Raw genomic sequence first — 13,397 nt, 5'->3', positions numbered from 1 at the left:
ATACTATCTTGAACGTCCTCAGGTAGACTTCTTATGTGGATTGGAGCCTTTCAAGATCCATTGTCCATTAAGTGTTTCTTGACTGGGCACTTAACTTGCAAATTCCTTTCTAAAGAAGCTGCCCAAATGCCTTACTAAGGCTCATTAAAATCAAACAAGTACACAGCCAATATTCATAACTTTGAATACAAAAATGATACATGCATACAAATAGGATGAATATATTCAGTAGATCATAACCTTTGCAGAGATATGTTACATGGCATATGTAGCATAAAACACATCCCAGTTATGTCATATTTACATTCATAAGCATATTTCCATAAAGCATTATGGGGTGCAACGTCACACTGTTATTGTTTGACAGCGCGATTAATTTTTTTAATCATTTGACAGCCCTAAATTTTAGACTTGGTTTTGGTAAATAGTGAGAAAATAGTGAGAAAATAGTGAGAAGAGCTGGTTTTAGGAAATAACCTTGGATCGAGGTTCATGAGCTGATTTAGTTTAAATTAAATGTAAGGATAATCAAAACAGGTCATCATCTATGGTTTTTTATTTCAAAAGGGAAATTAAGGGAATTAGTTGAAGTCAATTGGACTGAAGAGCTCAAGGACCTAAATGTGGAGGAGGCTTAGAATTTCTTTAAATCAAGTATACAAAACTATCTGAAATTTATGTTGCAAGGAAGGGGGGCCGGGGGAGGGGGAATTTTAGGGAAAGGTTCCAGATCCAACTGGGTGAATAACTACATCAAAAAGGTTAATGAAAGTAGAGAGTCTCTAGGGAATGGAAACAGGGATTGAAAAAGCAATATCTTGCAGGTTAGAAAATGAAGGAACAAAGTAAGAATTGCTAAAAAGTAGAGCTAACTTTTGCCAAGAGAATTAAAATAAATAGGTTTTTTAAATTATATAAATAAAAAAAGACTCGGAAAGGATGAAGTTGGACTGCTATGCAGTGTGGTGGGGAACAGATTAAAGATAATCTAGATATGGCCCAAAACCGAAATGAACACTAAATGTGGTGTGCTCGCTGCTTGACTGAAATATAACGTGTGCTTTGTTTGTTTGTTTGGGGGAACGAGTACTGACCGTGTGTGTGCTGAGCCTAGCAGCCTGCTAGGCAAGGCTGAGAGCTTCTTAACGAGGCTGTAATCCCTAGGCCTTTTAGCACCCATCAAAACTTAACTAGGGAATGAGGCTACTCAGGGCTACTCAGGGAGACCAGAGCTTAAGCCCTCTCCTAAGCAGCCAGAGGAGCTAGGGAACAGGAGCAGCTAACAGGGGAGTTTTGCGAGGGTGTTAACAGGGGCAGTGTGAGGGGGGCTAGAACTCAATATTCTTTAAACTTAAAAGCCAAAAATACCCCCTTGATATAAACAAAACAATAACAACTGCAGGGAAATGCAGGCAGAAGTCCAGCAATAGAGTGGGGGCTACCCAGTTTATTGCACCCAATGCAGCATGTATGATTACCTGTCCTATGGGCAGGTGGCGTATGTGTGCATTTGGTGCAAGGAGCTCCTAGCCCTTAGAGATCTTGTACGGGCTTTGGAGACCAGAGTGGCTGAACTGGAGGAGCTGAGGGAGACAGAGAGGTACATAGATGAGACTTTCTGGGACACAGTAGAACTGTCCCACCCCCAGTCTGACAGCCTCTGTGCTGTTGAGGAGGATGAAAGTCCCAGGGAAGGAGAGCATCTAACTGGAGCACAGAGAAACAATCCCATAGTTGGGACCCTCCTTCCAGATGATGTTGTGGTATCCTCTCACACTGAGGATACCTCTCCAGGGGAGGGAACTCCAGCTATTAGAAAGAAGCAGGTATTAGTAATGGGCCCTGCTTTGAGCAGGGGGTTGGACTAGATGACCTCCTGAGGTCCCTTCCAACCCTGATATTCTATGATTCTATGGGAGATTTGATCATTAGAAACATAGATAGCCAGGTTTGCAATGACCAGGAGAACCGCACGGTGACTTGCCTGCCTGGCGCAAAGGTTGCGGATCTCTTGAGATATCTAGATAGACTTATGTGTAGTGCTGGGGAGAAGCCGGTGGTCATGGTACATATAGGTACCAATGACATAGGGAAGGATAGGTGAGAGGTCTTGGAGGCCAAATTTAGGCTGCTAGGTAAGAGATTGAAGTCCAGGACCTCCATGGTAGCATTCTCTGAGATGCTCCCAGTTCCACATGCAGGGCCAGTTAGACAGGCAGAACTGCAGAGTCTCAATGCGTGGATGAGATGATGGTGTAGGGAGGAGGGGGTTAGATTTATTAGGAACTGGGGAAACTTTTGGGCTAGGGGGAGCCTATACAGGAAGGAGGGCTCCAGCTAAACCAAAATGGAACCAGATTGCTGGCACTTAACATTAAAGAAGCCATAGAGCAGTTTTTAAACTAAGGGCTGGGGGAAAACCGACAGGTGCTGAGAAGTACATGGTTGGACATTCCTTAGGGGAGGATCTATTAATGGAGAATCTCTTAATGGAGGATCTATTAATGGAGAATGGGGGGAGGGATAGCTCAGTGGTTTGAGCATTGGCCTGCTTAAACCCAGGGTTGTGAGTTCAATCCTTAAAAGGGTCATTTAGGGATCTGGGGCAAAAATTGGAGATGGTCCTGCTTTGAGCAGTGAGTTGGACTAGATGACCTCCTGAGGTCCCTTCTAACCCTCAGATGTCCTAGTGAGGGAAAGAGGATGGAAAATGATAAAATACAGGCAGGGTCTGATCAGAAACAGTCAAATAAAAAATATCCCATTTAATTACATCATGTAATGGCAGACAGCCAAAAGGAGACAATTTTTATAGTGCTTATATATGAATGCTAGAAGTCTAAATAATAAAATGGGTGAAGTAGAGTACCTTGTATTAAATGAGGATATTGATATAATAGGCATCACAGAAACTTGGTGGAATGAGGCTACTCAATGGGATACAGTAATACCAGGGTACAAAACGTATTGGAAGGACAGAACAGTCATGTTGGTGGGGGAGTGGCATTATATGTGAAAGAAAGCATAGAAGCAAATGAAGTAAAAATTGTAAATGAATCAAACTGTACCATAGAATCTCTATAGATAGAAATTCCATACTCTAATAATAAGATTATTATTATATAATAATATATAATTATTATAAGGCGGTAAGGATATATTACTGACCACCTGACCAGGATGGTGAAAGTGACTGTGAAATGCTCAGGGGGATTAGAGAGGCTATTAAAATAAAAAACTCAATAATAATAATAATGGGGGATTTCAATTATCCGCATAATGACTGGGTACATGTCACCTCAGGACGGGATGCAGAGATAAAGTTTCTTGACACCTTAAATGACTGCTTCTTGGAGCAGCTGGTCCTGGAACCCACAAGAAAAGAGGCAATTCTTGATTTAGTTCTAAGTGGAGCACAGGATCTGATCCAAGAGGTGAATATAGCTGGACCGCTTGGTAATAGTGACCATAATATAATTAAATTTAATATCCCTGTGGCAGGAAAAACACCACAGTAGCCCAACACTGTAGAATTTAATTTCAGAAAGGGGAACTACACAAAAATGAGGAGGTTAATTAAACAGAAATTAAAAGGTATGGTGCCAAAAGTGAAATCTCTGCAAGCTGAGTGGAAACTTTTTAAAGACACCCTAATAGACACCTCAACTTAAATGTATACCCCAAATTAAAAAACATAGTAGGAGAACCAAAAAAGAGCCACCATGGCTAAACAACAAAGTAAAACAAACAATGGCAAGCAAAAAGACATCCTTTAAAAAGTGGAAGTTAAATCCTAGTGAGGAAAATGGAAAGGCGCATAAACACTGGCAAATGAAGTGTAAATATACAATTAGGAAGGCCACAAAAGAATTTGAGGAACAGCTAGCCAAAGACTCAAAAAGTAATAGCAATTTTTTTTTAAAGTACATCAGAAGCAGGAAGTCTGCTAAACAACCAGTGGGGCCACTGGACGATCGAGGTGCTAAAGGAGCACTCTAGGATGATAAGCCTATTGAGGTGAAACTAAATGAATTCTTTGCATCCGTTTTCACGGCTGAGGATGTGAAGGAGATTCCCAAACTGAGCCATTCTTTTTAGGTGACAGATCTGAGGAACTGTCCCAGATTGAGGTATCATTAGAGGAAGTTTTGGAAGAAATTGATAAATTAAACAGCAATAAGTCACCAGGATCAGATGGTATTCACGCAAGAGTTCTGATGGAACTCAAATGTGAAATTGCAGAACTACTAACTGTAGTCTGTAACCTATCATTTAAATCAGCTTCTGTACCAGATGACTGGAGGATAGCTAATGTGATGCCAATTTTTAAAAAGGGCTCCAGAGGTGATCCTGGTAATTACAGTTCTCAGAATGGAGAGAGGTAAATAGTGGTGTCTTCCAGGGGTCTGTTCTGGGACCAGTCCTATTCAACATACTCATAAATGATCTGGGAAAAGGGGTAAACAGTGAGGTGGCAAAATTTGCAGATGATACAAATTTACTAAAGATAGTTAAGACCCAGGCAGACTGCGAAGAGCTACAAAAGGATCTCTCAAAACTGGGCAACAAAATGGCAGGTGAAATTTAATGTTGATAAATGCAAAGTAATGCACATTGGAAAGCATAATCCCAACTATACATGTAAAGTGATGGGGTCTAAATTCACTGTTGCCACTCAAGAAAGAGATCTTGGAGTCATTGTGGATAGTTCTCTGAAAACATCCACTCAATGTGCAGCAGCAGTCAAAAAAGTGAACAGAATTCTGGGAATAATTAAGAAGGGGATAGATAATAGGACAGAAAATATCATGTTGCCTCTATATAAATCCATGGTATGCCCACATCTTGAATACTGTGTGCAGATGTGGTTGTCCCATCTCAAAAAAGATATATTGATTTGGAAAAGGTTCAGAAAAGGGCAACAAAAAGGATTAGAGATATGGAACGGCTTCCGTATGAGGAGAGATTAATAAGACTGGAACTTTTCAGCTTGGAAAAGAGACGGCTAAGGGGAGATATGATTGAGGTCTATAAAATCATGACTGGTGTAGAGAAAGTAGATAAGAACATAAGAATGGTCCTACTGGTCAGACCAAAGGTCCATCCAGCCCAGTATCCTGTCTACTGAGAGTGGTCAATGCCTGGTGCCCAGAGGGAGTGAACCTAACAGGTAATGATCAAGTGATCTCTCTCCTGCCATCCATCTCCACCCTCTGACAAACAGAGGCTAGGGACACCATTCCTTACCCATCCTGGCTAATAGCCATTGATGGACTATCCTCCATGAATATATCTAGTTCTTTTTTGAACCCTGTTATGGTCTTGGCCTTCACAACATCCTCTGGAAAGGAGTTCTACAGGTTGACTGTGTGTTGTGTGAAGAAATACTTCCTTTTATCTGTTTTAAACCTGCTGCCTATTAATTTCATTTGGTGACCCCTAGTTCTTGTGTTATGAGAAGGAGTAAACAACACTTCCTAGTGCTGTGTGCTGAGCTTGTGTTTGTCTGTTTGTCTGTTTTTTTGTTTGAAGGACCGTGTACTGTGACCGGCAGTTGGAAGCTGTGAGCTTCTAAACAAGGTTTGAAATCTAGAAGCCTTTGTTCATTGGCTGAGCCTTAATCAGAGGGTGGAGCTATCAAGAAGGCCAGGGCTTTATTAAGCAGTGAGCATGCTACCAGGGAGCTTTGTGACCAGGGACCGCTAACAGGGAGTTTCAAGAGGGAGTTTGGAAGGGGAGTGGAAAGGGGGTGAGGTACACTTGCCATTCTTTAAAACCTTTAAACTAAACTATAATCAAAACTTCTTGATTTAAGCAAAAACCCTATCATTAACCTAGGTAGCTGTAGAGAGAATGCAGGCAGAAGCCCAGCAGCAGAGTGGGGGCTATCCTGTTTATTGCACTTGGTGTAGCATGTATGATTACCTGCCCTGTGGGCGGGTGGCATATGTGTGCATTTGGTGCAAAGATCTCCTGGCCCTCAGAGACCATGTACGGGCTTTGGAGGCCAGGGTGGCAGAACTGAAGGAGCTAAGGGAGGCAGAGAGGTAAGTTGATGAGGCTTTCCGGGACACCGTAGATTTGTCCCACCTCTGGTCAGACAGCCCCTGCGCTGTTAAGGAGGATGAAAGGCCCAGAGAAGGAGAGCAGTCAATGGGAGCAGAGGGAAACCTTCCCATAGTTGGGACCCTCCTTCCAGATGATGTTGTGGTATCCTGGTGGGGGAGGGATAGCTCAGTGGTTTGAGCTTTGGCCTGCTAAACCCAGGGTTATGAGTTCAATCCTTGAGGGGGCCATTTAGGGATATGGGGATTGGTCCTGCTTTGAGCAGGGGGTTGGACTAGATGACCTTCTGAGTTCCCTTCCAACCATGATATTCTGTGATTCTATGATCCTCTCACACTGAGGTTACCTCTCTGCGGGAGGGGACTCCAGGCATTAGGAAAAGGCAGGTGTTAGTAATGGGAGATTTGATCATTAGAAACATAGATAGCTGGGTTTGTGATGACCGGGAGAACCACATGGTGACTTGCCTGCCTGATGCGAAGGTTGCGGATCTCTCGAGGCATCTAGATAGACTTATGTGTAGTGCTGGGGAGGAGCCCGTGGTTGTGGTACATGTACATACTAGTGAGATAGGGAAGGGTAAGAGAGATGTCCTGGAGGCCAAATTTAGGCTGCAAGGAAAGAGACTGAAATCCAGGACCTTTATGGTGGCATTCTCAGAAATGCTTCCAGTTCCACACGCAGGGCCAGGCAGGCAGAGCTTCAGAGTCTCAATGTGTGGATGAGACAATGGTGTAGAGAGGAGGGGTTTAGATTTATTAGGAACTGGGGAAACTTTTCAGGAAGAATGGACTCCACCTAAACCAAAGTGGATCCAGACTGCTGGCACTTAACATTAAAAAGGTTGCAGAGTAGTTTTTAAACTAAGAGATGGGGGAAAGCCGATTGCTGCAGAGGCGCACGTGGATCGGACAGAGACTTCTCTTTGAGGAGAGTCTATTGATAGAGATTCTCTAGGTTTTAGTCAGGAGGAGAGGATGGAAGAGGATAAAGTATGGGCCAGATCGACGAGAAACATTCACATAAAGAACCTGACACATCAGAAAAGGGCAGACAAATAAACAGTGACAAGTTTTTCAAGTGCTTGTACACAAATGCTAGAAGTCTAAATAATAAGATGGGTGAACTAGAGAGCCTCGTGTTAAAGGAGGATATTGATATAATAGGCATCACAGAAACCTGGTGGAGTGAGGACAATCAATGGGGCACAATCATTCCGGGGTACAAAATATATCGGAAGGACAGAACAGGTCGTCTGGGGGCTGGGCAGTGGCACTATACGTGAAAGAAAATGTAGAATCAAATGAAATAAAAATCTTAAATGAATCCACGTGTTCCATAGAATCTCCATGGATAGTAATTCCATGCTCTAATAAGAATATAACAGTAGGGATCTATTATCGACCACCTGACCAGGACAGTGATCGTGACGATGAAATGCTAAGGGAAATTAGAGAGGCTACCAAAATAAAAAACTCAATAATAGTGGGGGATTTCACTTATCCCCATATTGACTGGTTACATGTCACCTCAGGATGAAATGCAGAGACAAAATTTCTCAATACTTTAAATGACTGCTTCTTGGAGCAGTTGGTACAGGAACCCACAAGGGAAGAGACAACTCTCGATGTAATCCTGAGTGGAGTGAAGGATCTGGTCCAAGAGGTAAATATAACAGGACCACTTGGAAATAGTGACCATAACATAGTAACATTTATCATTCCTGTGGTGTTGGGCTGTTGAGGTGGTCACGGTTTGCCGTTCCGGCCAATGGGAGCTGCAGAAAGCCGCGGGCCATGGGGATGTGCTGGGACAGTCAATGTAAACAAAATGTCTCGCAGTCCGCCAGTGGATTTCCCTGACGGGCCGCATGCCGAGGGTTGCCGACCCCAGATCTAGATCATTCCTGACAGGTGTTTGTCTAACCTGCTCTTAAAAATCTCCAATGATGGACATTCCACAACCTCCCTAGTCAATTTATTCCAGTGCTTAACCACCCTGATAGTTAGGAAGTTTTTCCTAATGTCCAATCTAAACCTCCCTTGCTGCAATTTAAGCCCATTGCTTTTTGTCCTATCCTCAGAGGTAAAGAAGAAAATTTTTTCTCCCTCCTCCTTGTAGCAGCCTTTTATGTAATTGAAAACTGTTATCATGTCCCCCCTCAGTCTTCTCTTTTCCAGACTAAACAAACCCCATTTTTTCAATCTTTCCTCATAGGTCATGTTATTTAATCATGTTCTTTAATCATTTTTGTTGCTCTTCTCTGGACTCTCTCCAATTTGTCCACATCCTTCCTGAAGTGTGGCACCCAGAACTGGATACTGTACTCCAGTTGAGGCCTAATCAGCGTGGAGTAGAGTGGAAGAATGACTTCTCGTATCTTGCTTACAACACTCCTGCTAATACAACCCAGAATGATGTTCACTTTTTTTACAACAGCGTTACACTGTTGACTTATATTTAGCTTGTGGTCCGCTATGACCCCAGATCCCTTTCAGCAGTACTCCTTCCTAGGCAGTCATTTCCCATTTTGTATGTGTGCAACTGATTATTCCTTCCTAAATGGAGTACTTTGCATTGGTCCTCATTGAATTTCATCCTATTTACTTCAGACCATTTCTCCAGTTTGTCCAGATCATTTTGAATTTTAATCCTATCCTCCAAAGCACTTGCAACCCCTCCCAGCTTGTTATTGTCTGCAAACATTATAAGTGTACTCTCTGTGCCATTATCTAAATCATTGATGAAGACTTTGAACAGAACCAAACACAGAACTGATCCCTGTGGGATCCCACTCTTTATGCCCTTCCAACATGACTGTGAACCACTGGTAACTATTCTCTGGGAACGGTTTTCCAACCAGTTTTGCACCCAGCTTATAGTAGCTCCATCTAGGTTGCATTTCCCTAGTTTGTTGGTGCGAGACAGTATCAAAACCTTTACTGAAGTCAAGATATGCCACGTCTACTGCTTCCCCCCATCCACAAGTCTTGTTACCCAGTCAGAAAGCTATCAGGTTGGTTTGACGTGATTTGTTCTTCACAGATCCATGCTGACTGTTACTTATCACCTTATTATCTTCTAAATGTTTACAAATTGATTGCTTAATTATTTGCTCCATTAGCTTTCTGGGTACAGAAGTTAAGATGACTCGTCTGTAATTTCCTGGGTTGTCTTTATTTCCCTTTTTATAGATTGCACTATATTTGCCCTTTTCCAGTCTTCTGGAATCTCTCTCATCTTCCATGACTTTTCAAAGATAATCGCTAATGACTCATATATCTCCTCTGTCAGCTCCTTGAGTATTCTAGGATGCATTTCATCAGGCCCTGGTGCCTTGAAGACATCTAATTTGTCTAAGTAATTTTTAACTTGTTCTCCCCCTATTTTAGCCTCTTCTGATCCTACCCCATTTTCACTGGTATTCACTATGTTAGATGTCCTATCACCACCACCCTTCTTGATGAAAACTGACACAAAGAAGTCATTAAGCATCCCTGCTATTTCCACATTTTTGGTTATTGTCCCTCCCCCCACAAATTAAGAAATGGGCCTACCCTGTCCTTGGTCTTCCTCTTGCTTCCAATGTATTTGTAGAATGTTTTCTTGTTACCCTTTATGTCTCTAGCTAGTTTGATCTCGTTTTGTGTCTTGGTCTTTCCAATTTTGTCCCTACATACCTGTGTTATTTGTTTATATTCATCTTTTGCAGTTTGACCTAGTTTCCACTTTTTGTAGGACTCTTTTTTGATTTTTAGATAATTCAAGATCTCCTGGTTAAGCCAGGGTGGTCCCTTGCCATACTTTGTATCGTTCCTACACAGTGAGATAGTTTGCTCTTGTGCCCTTAATAATGTCTCTTTGAAAAACTGCCAGCTGTCTTCAGTTGTTTTTCCCCTTAGACTTGCTTCCCCTGGGATCTTACCTACCATCTCCCTGAGTTTGCTAAAGTCTCCCTTCTTGAAATCCATTATCTTTATTTTGCTGTTCTCCCTCCTACCATTCGTTAGAATCATGAACTCTATCATTTCATGATCACTTTCACCCAAACTGCCTTCCACTTTCAAATTCTCAACCAGTTCCTCCCTATTTGTCAAAATCAAATCTAGAACAGCCTCTCTCCAGTAGCTTTCTCTACCTTCTGAAATAAAAAAATTGTCTCCAATACATTCCAATAACTTGTTGGATAATCTGTGCCCTACTGTGTTATTTTCCCAACAGACATCTGAGTAGTTTAAGTCCCCCATCACCACCAAGTCCTCTGCTTTGGATGACCTTTTTAGTTGTATAAAAAAAAGCCTCATCTACTTCTTCCTGGTTAGGTGGTCTGTAGTAGACCCCTAAAATAACATCACCCTTGTTTTTTTACCCCTTTTATCCTTACGTAGAGACTTTCCACAAGTCTGTCTCCTATTTCCATCTCAATCTCAGTCTGACTTGTTATGCTTTGATTTATAATCACTTAAAATCTATTTTTATAGCTAATAAATCTATACCCCACTGGATATTGCAGTCTTTAATATACAGGTTTGTCCTTTAAACCTGGGCCAATCTTCTGTGTTAGAGTCTTGTCTTCTTCTCAGTGTCTTAGTTGCTTGCAGCATAGGTGGAGCAGAAGAAGGGCATAGTATGTGTCCATTCTGTTTTATACTCTCAGTCCATGTGCTTGTAGAACACAAGTCCAGACATGTCTGTGGGGCATTGCTGAATCTCTCCCAGCAAGGTTAAGCAAATCCCTTGGTGGGGCCTGATGCAGGTGGGTCATTGAATTGTAGCTCCCTTGCTGGACAATGGCTGTTGATGGGCTGTGTCACACCCCGCCTGGCCATTGGTTACTTTCCTTGATGTTGCCTCTGGGGAGCTAATATCTGGCTGATTCCGGAACTTACAGCATGTTTTAGTGACCATCATACTACACAATTCTCATAACTTCATATGCATTAATGATATACATATATATGGACAAAGAAATGACTTTCAGCAGATAATAACCTTTCCCCTGATACCGTACAAGGCATGCTTTATATGTAAGATCACAATTATATGAAAATGAGGAATATGAGGGTTACAGCAGGCTCTCCCAAGGTATAGAATGTCACAGAAGTATCGTCTTCATCTCTGAGTTGAGAACATGGAGATTCAAAAAATTTATGGCGTGGATTCTAGAAGTCCCCACTCCTGAAAAAATGGTTTGTACATCAGGAATAAAGGGTAAAGATTGCAATGATATTCCAGGTAAGGAAATAAATGACTGGGATTCAGAGTCTTCATTGGCTGCCTGTTTCAGTGATGTCCTGGGCCCTGATTGGTGGGAAGAATGCCTGTTAAATCAGCCAGAGAGTACTGTGGTTTCTGACAGCAACAACCTCCCTACATCTCCTGTTTCAGACCCTTATACAACTGCAACAGGCCCATCACAACCTCATTTACTTGAGTATCCAAAAACTGCTTTTGGTCAGCAAACTTGTTCATTTACATAAGAATATTACGAGACATTTTCATTTTTAGAGTACAGTAAGCAGGCAGATGCAGTTTTCTGCTTTCCTTGCAGACAGTTTTCCAGTGGTTTTAGAGACCCTGCATTCACTGAAAACGGAGAAAGGGACAGGAAAAATATAGGAAAAAAGCATCAGAAATATATACAATCTGCTATACACAAGCAGTGTTCTGAAAGGTGGCATTTTTTCAAATAGTCAAAAGAAGTGGGCTCTGTAATGGCACAGTTTTCAAATTCTCACTAGATGGTGTTACATGAAAACAAAGCATATGCTATAAAAATCACCGATTTACTGCTTTACTTGGCTAAACAAGGAATTGCATTGCGGGGGCACAATGAGAGAAGAATCAGCAAACCATGGAAACTTTCCAGAATTATGCAATTTGTTTTCAAAGTATGATAAAGCATTTGCAAAAAAAAAAAAAAAAAGCGGGGTTTTTCAGTCTCACAAGCCTTGTAACTCAAAACGAGCATTTACAAATTGCTGCTGATATTGTGAAATCATTCAGAAGTCTCAGGGGACTGGGTTTTTTACTGTTCTTGGTGACAAAGCGTGCACTGTGACGCAGCAGAAGGGAGGTATATAAGCCCCGGGATGATCAGAGCCTTATTCTCTGTGGACTAAGGAGAGGTAAAAACCCCTGCTTCAGTCAGACAAGAGAGGGGAAGGAAAGCTGACTGTAGTTTAGAAGTGTAGTGGTGTTGACCAGAGAATCAGAGTACCAGGGGAAGGGAGACCCTGCCCAAGGGGAAAGAGGATAAGAAGCTTATGAAGCTGAATGGGCTGGGACTAAAGTAGGGGGCGGATCTGGGTCTCTTACCTTTTCCCCTTCTTTCCCTCTCCAGGGCACTAGTGGAGCCCAAGAATAGGGGCAGGGACCCCGACCCACCACACTAAGGAGAAGCGCGGGACTCACCACAATAGCGTTGGCCATTTGCCGTAGCTGTTTTAAACAAGAAGAAATACACAGAAAATCTGGAAATAAAGGAATGATTTCTAGGATTTGTTGATTGTTCTAAGTGAGGGGATGCTATCACAACATTAAAAAGTTCTTACAAGCATCAGGGATTGCAAACTTGTCAGTTAAAGCACAGTGTTATCATGGGGCCACTGTAATGGCAGGTAATGTAAGTGGAGTACAGCAAAAAATGCTGCAACATCACCCCACTGCTAGACACTGAATGGCTCATAAATTGAATTTCGTTTTATTTGAGGCCTGCAAAGTAAACCGGTCAGCAACAGGATTTTTTTTACACTGTAGACGGCTGGTTAACCTTCTTTTCACAACCTAACACACACCATGCTTACTTAGAGGCCTGGAAGATGCTTGGAGTGAAACTGGAATTGTGTAGTTTAAGTGACACGAGATGGGCATGCAGATGGAAAAATGTATCTGCTGTAAAAAAACTCCTTAAGAGCACTTCTTAGCAGTTTGTTGGGACTGTCAGAGCCTGATGCCGGAGCAACTCAGCTAAGGGGTGCCAAAACGGCATGGGAGGGGTCAGGGGACCAGGACCCTATCACTTTTAAAAGTGGTTCTGCTGCTCGCTGGCTGGCCCAGCTGTGGGACTCCTCCTCCTGCTGTGCCAAGGTTGGAGCAACTCAGCTAAGGGGTGCCAGAACAGGGGGCGGTCAGGGCCCCATCACTTTTAAAAGTGGGAGGGCTTTTGGAATGCTTGCCTCTCTTACGAACAGAAGTTCGTCCAATAAAAGATATTACCTCCCCCACCTTGTCTCTGTAAAAGGACAAAATTACACATTTTTGTGTAAAACAAGGAATCGTTGAAATCATAGTTGCTGGATTCATCTGTAAGAAGTGTACCGCAAATACAA

General features: G+C 42.3%; 1 protein-coding gene across 4 annotated transcripts in view; it reads left to right on the top strand.

Annotated features, from left to right (window-relative positions):
* Positions 1–13,397, top strand: part of SLC12A7 (solute carrier family 12 member 7) — a 339,376-nt gene that overhangs the window by 189,434 nt on the left and 136,545 nt on the right. The window lies entirely within an intron of this gene.

The sequence above is a fragment of the Caretta caretta genome, chromosome 2 (genome assembly GCF_965140235.1).
Source record: "Caretta caretta isolate rCarCar2 chromosome 2, rCarCar1.hap1, whole genome shotgun sequence".
Taxonomy (NCBI): Eukaryota; Metazoa; Chordata; order Testudines; family Cheloniidae; genus Caretta; species Caretta caretta.
This window is presented reverse-complemented; position numbering and strand designations above follow the sequence as displayed.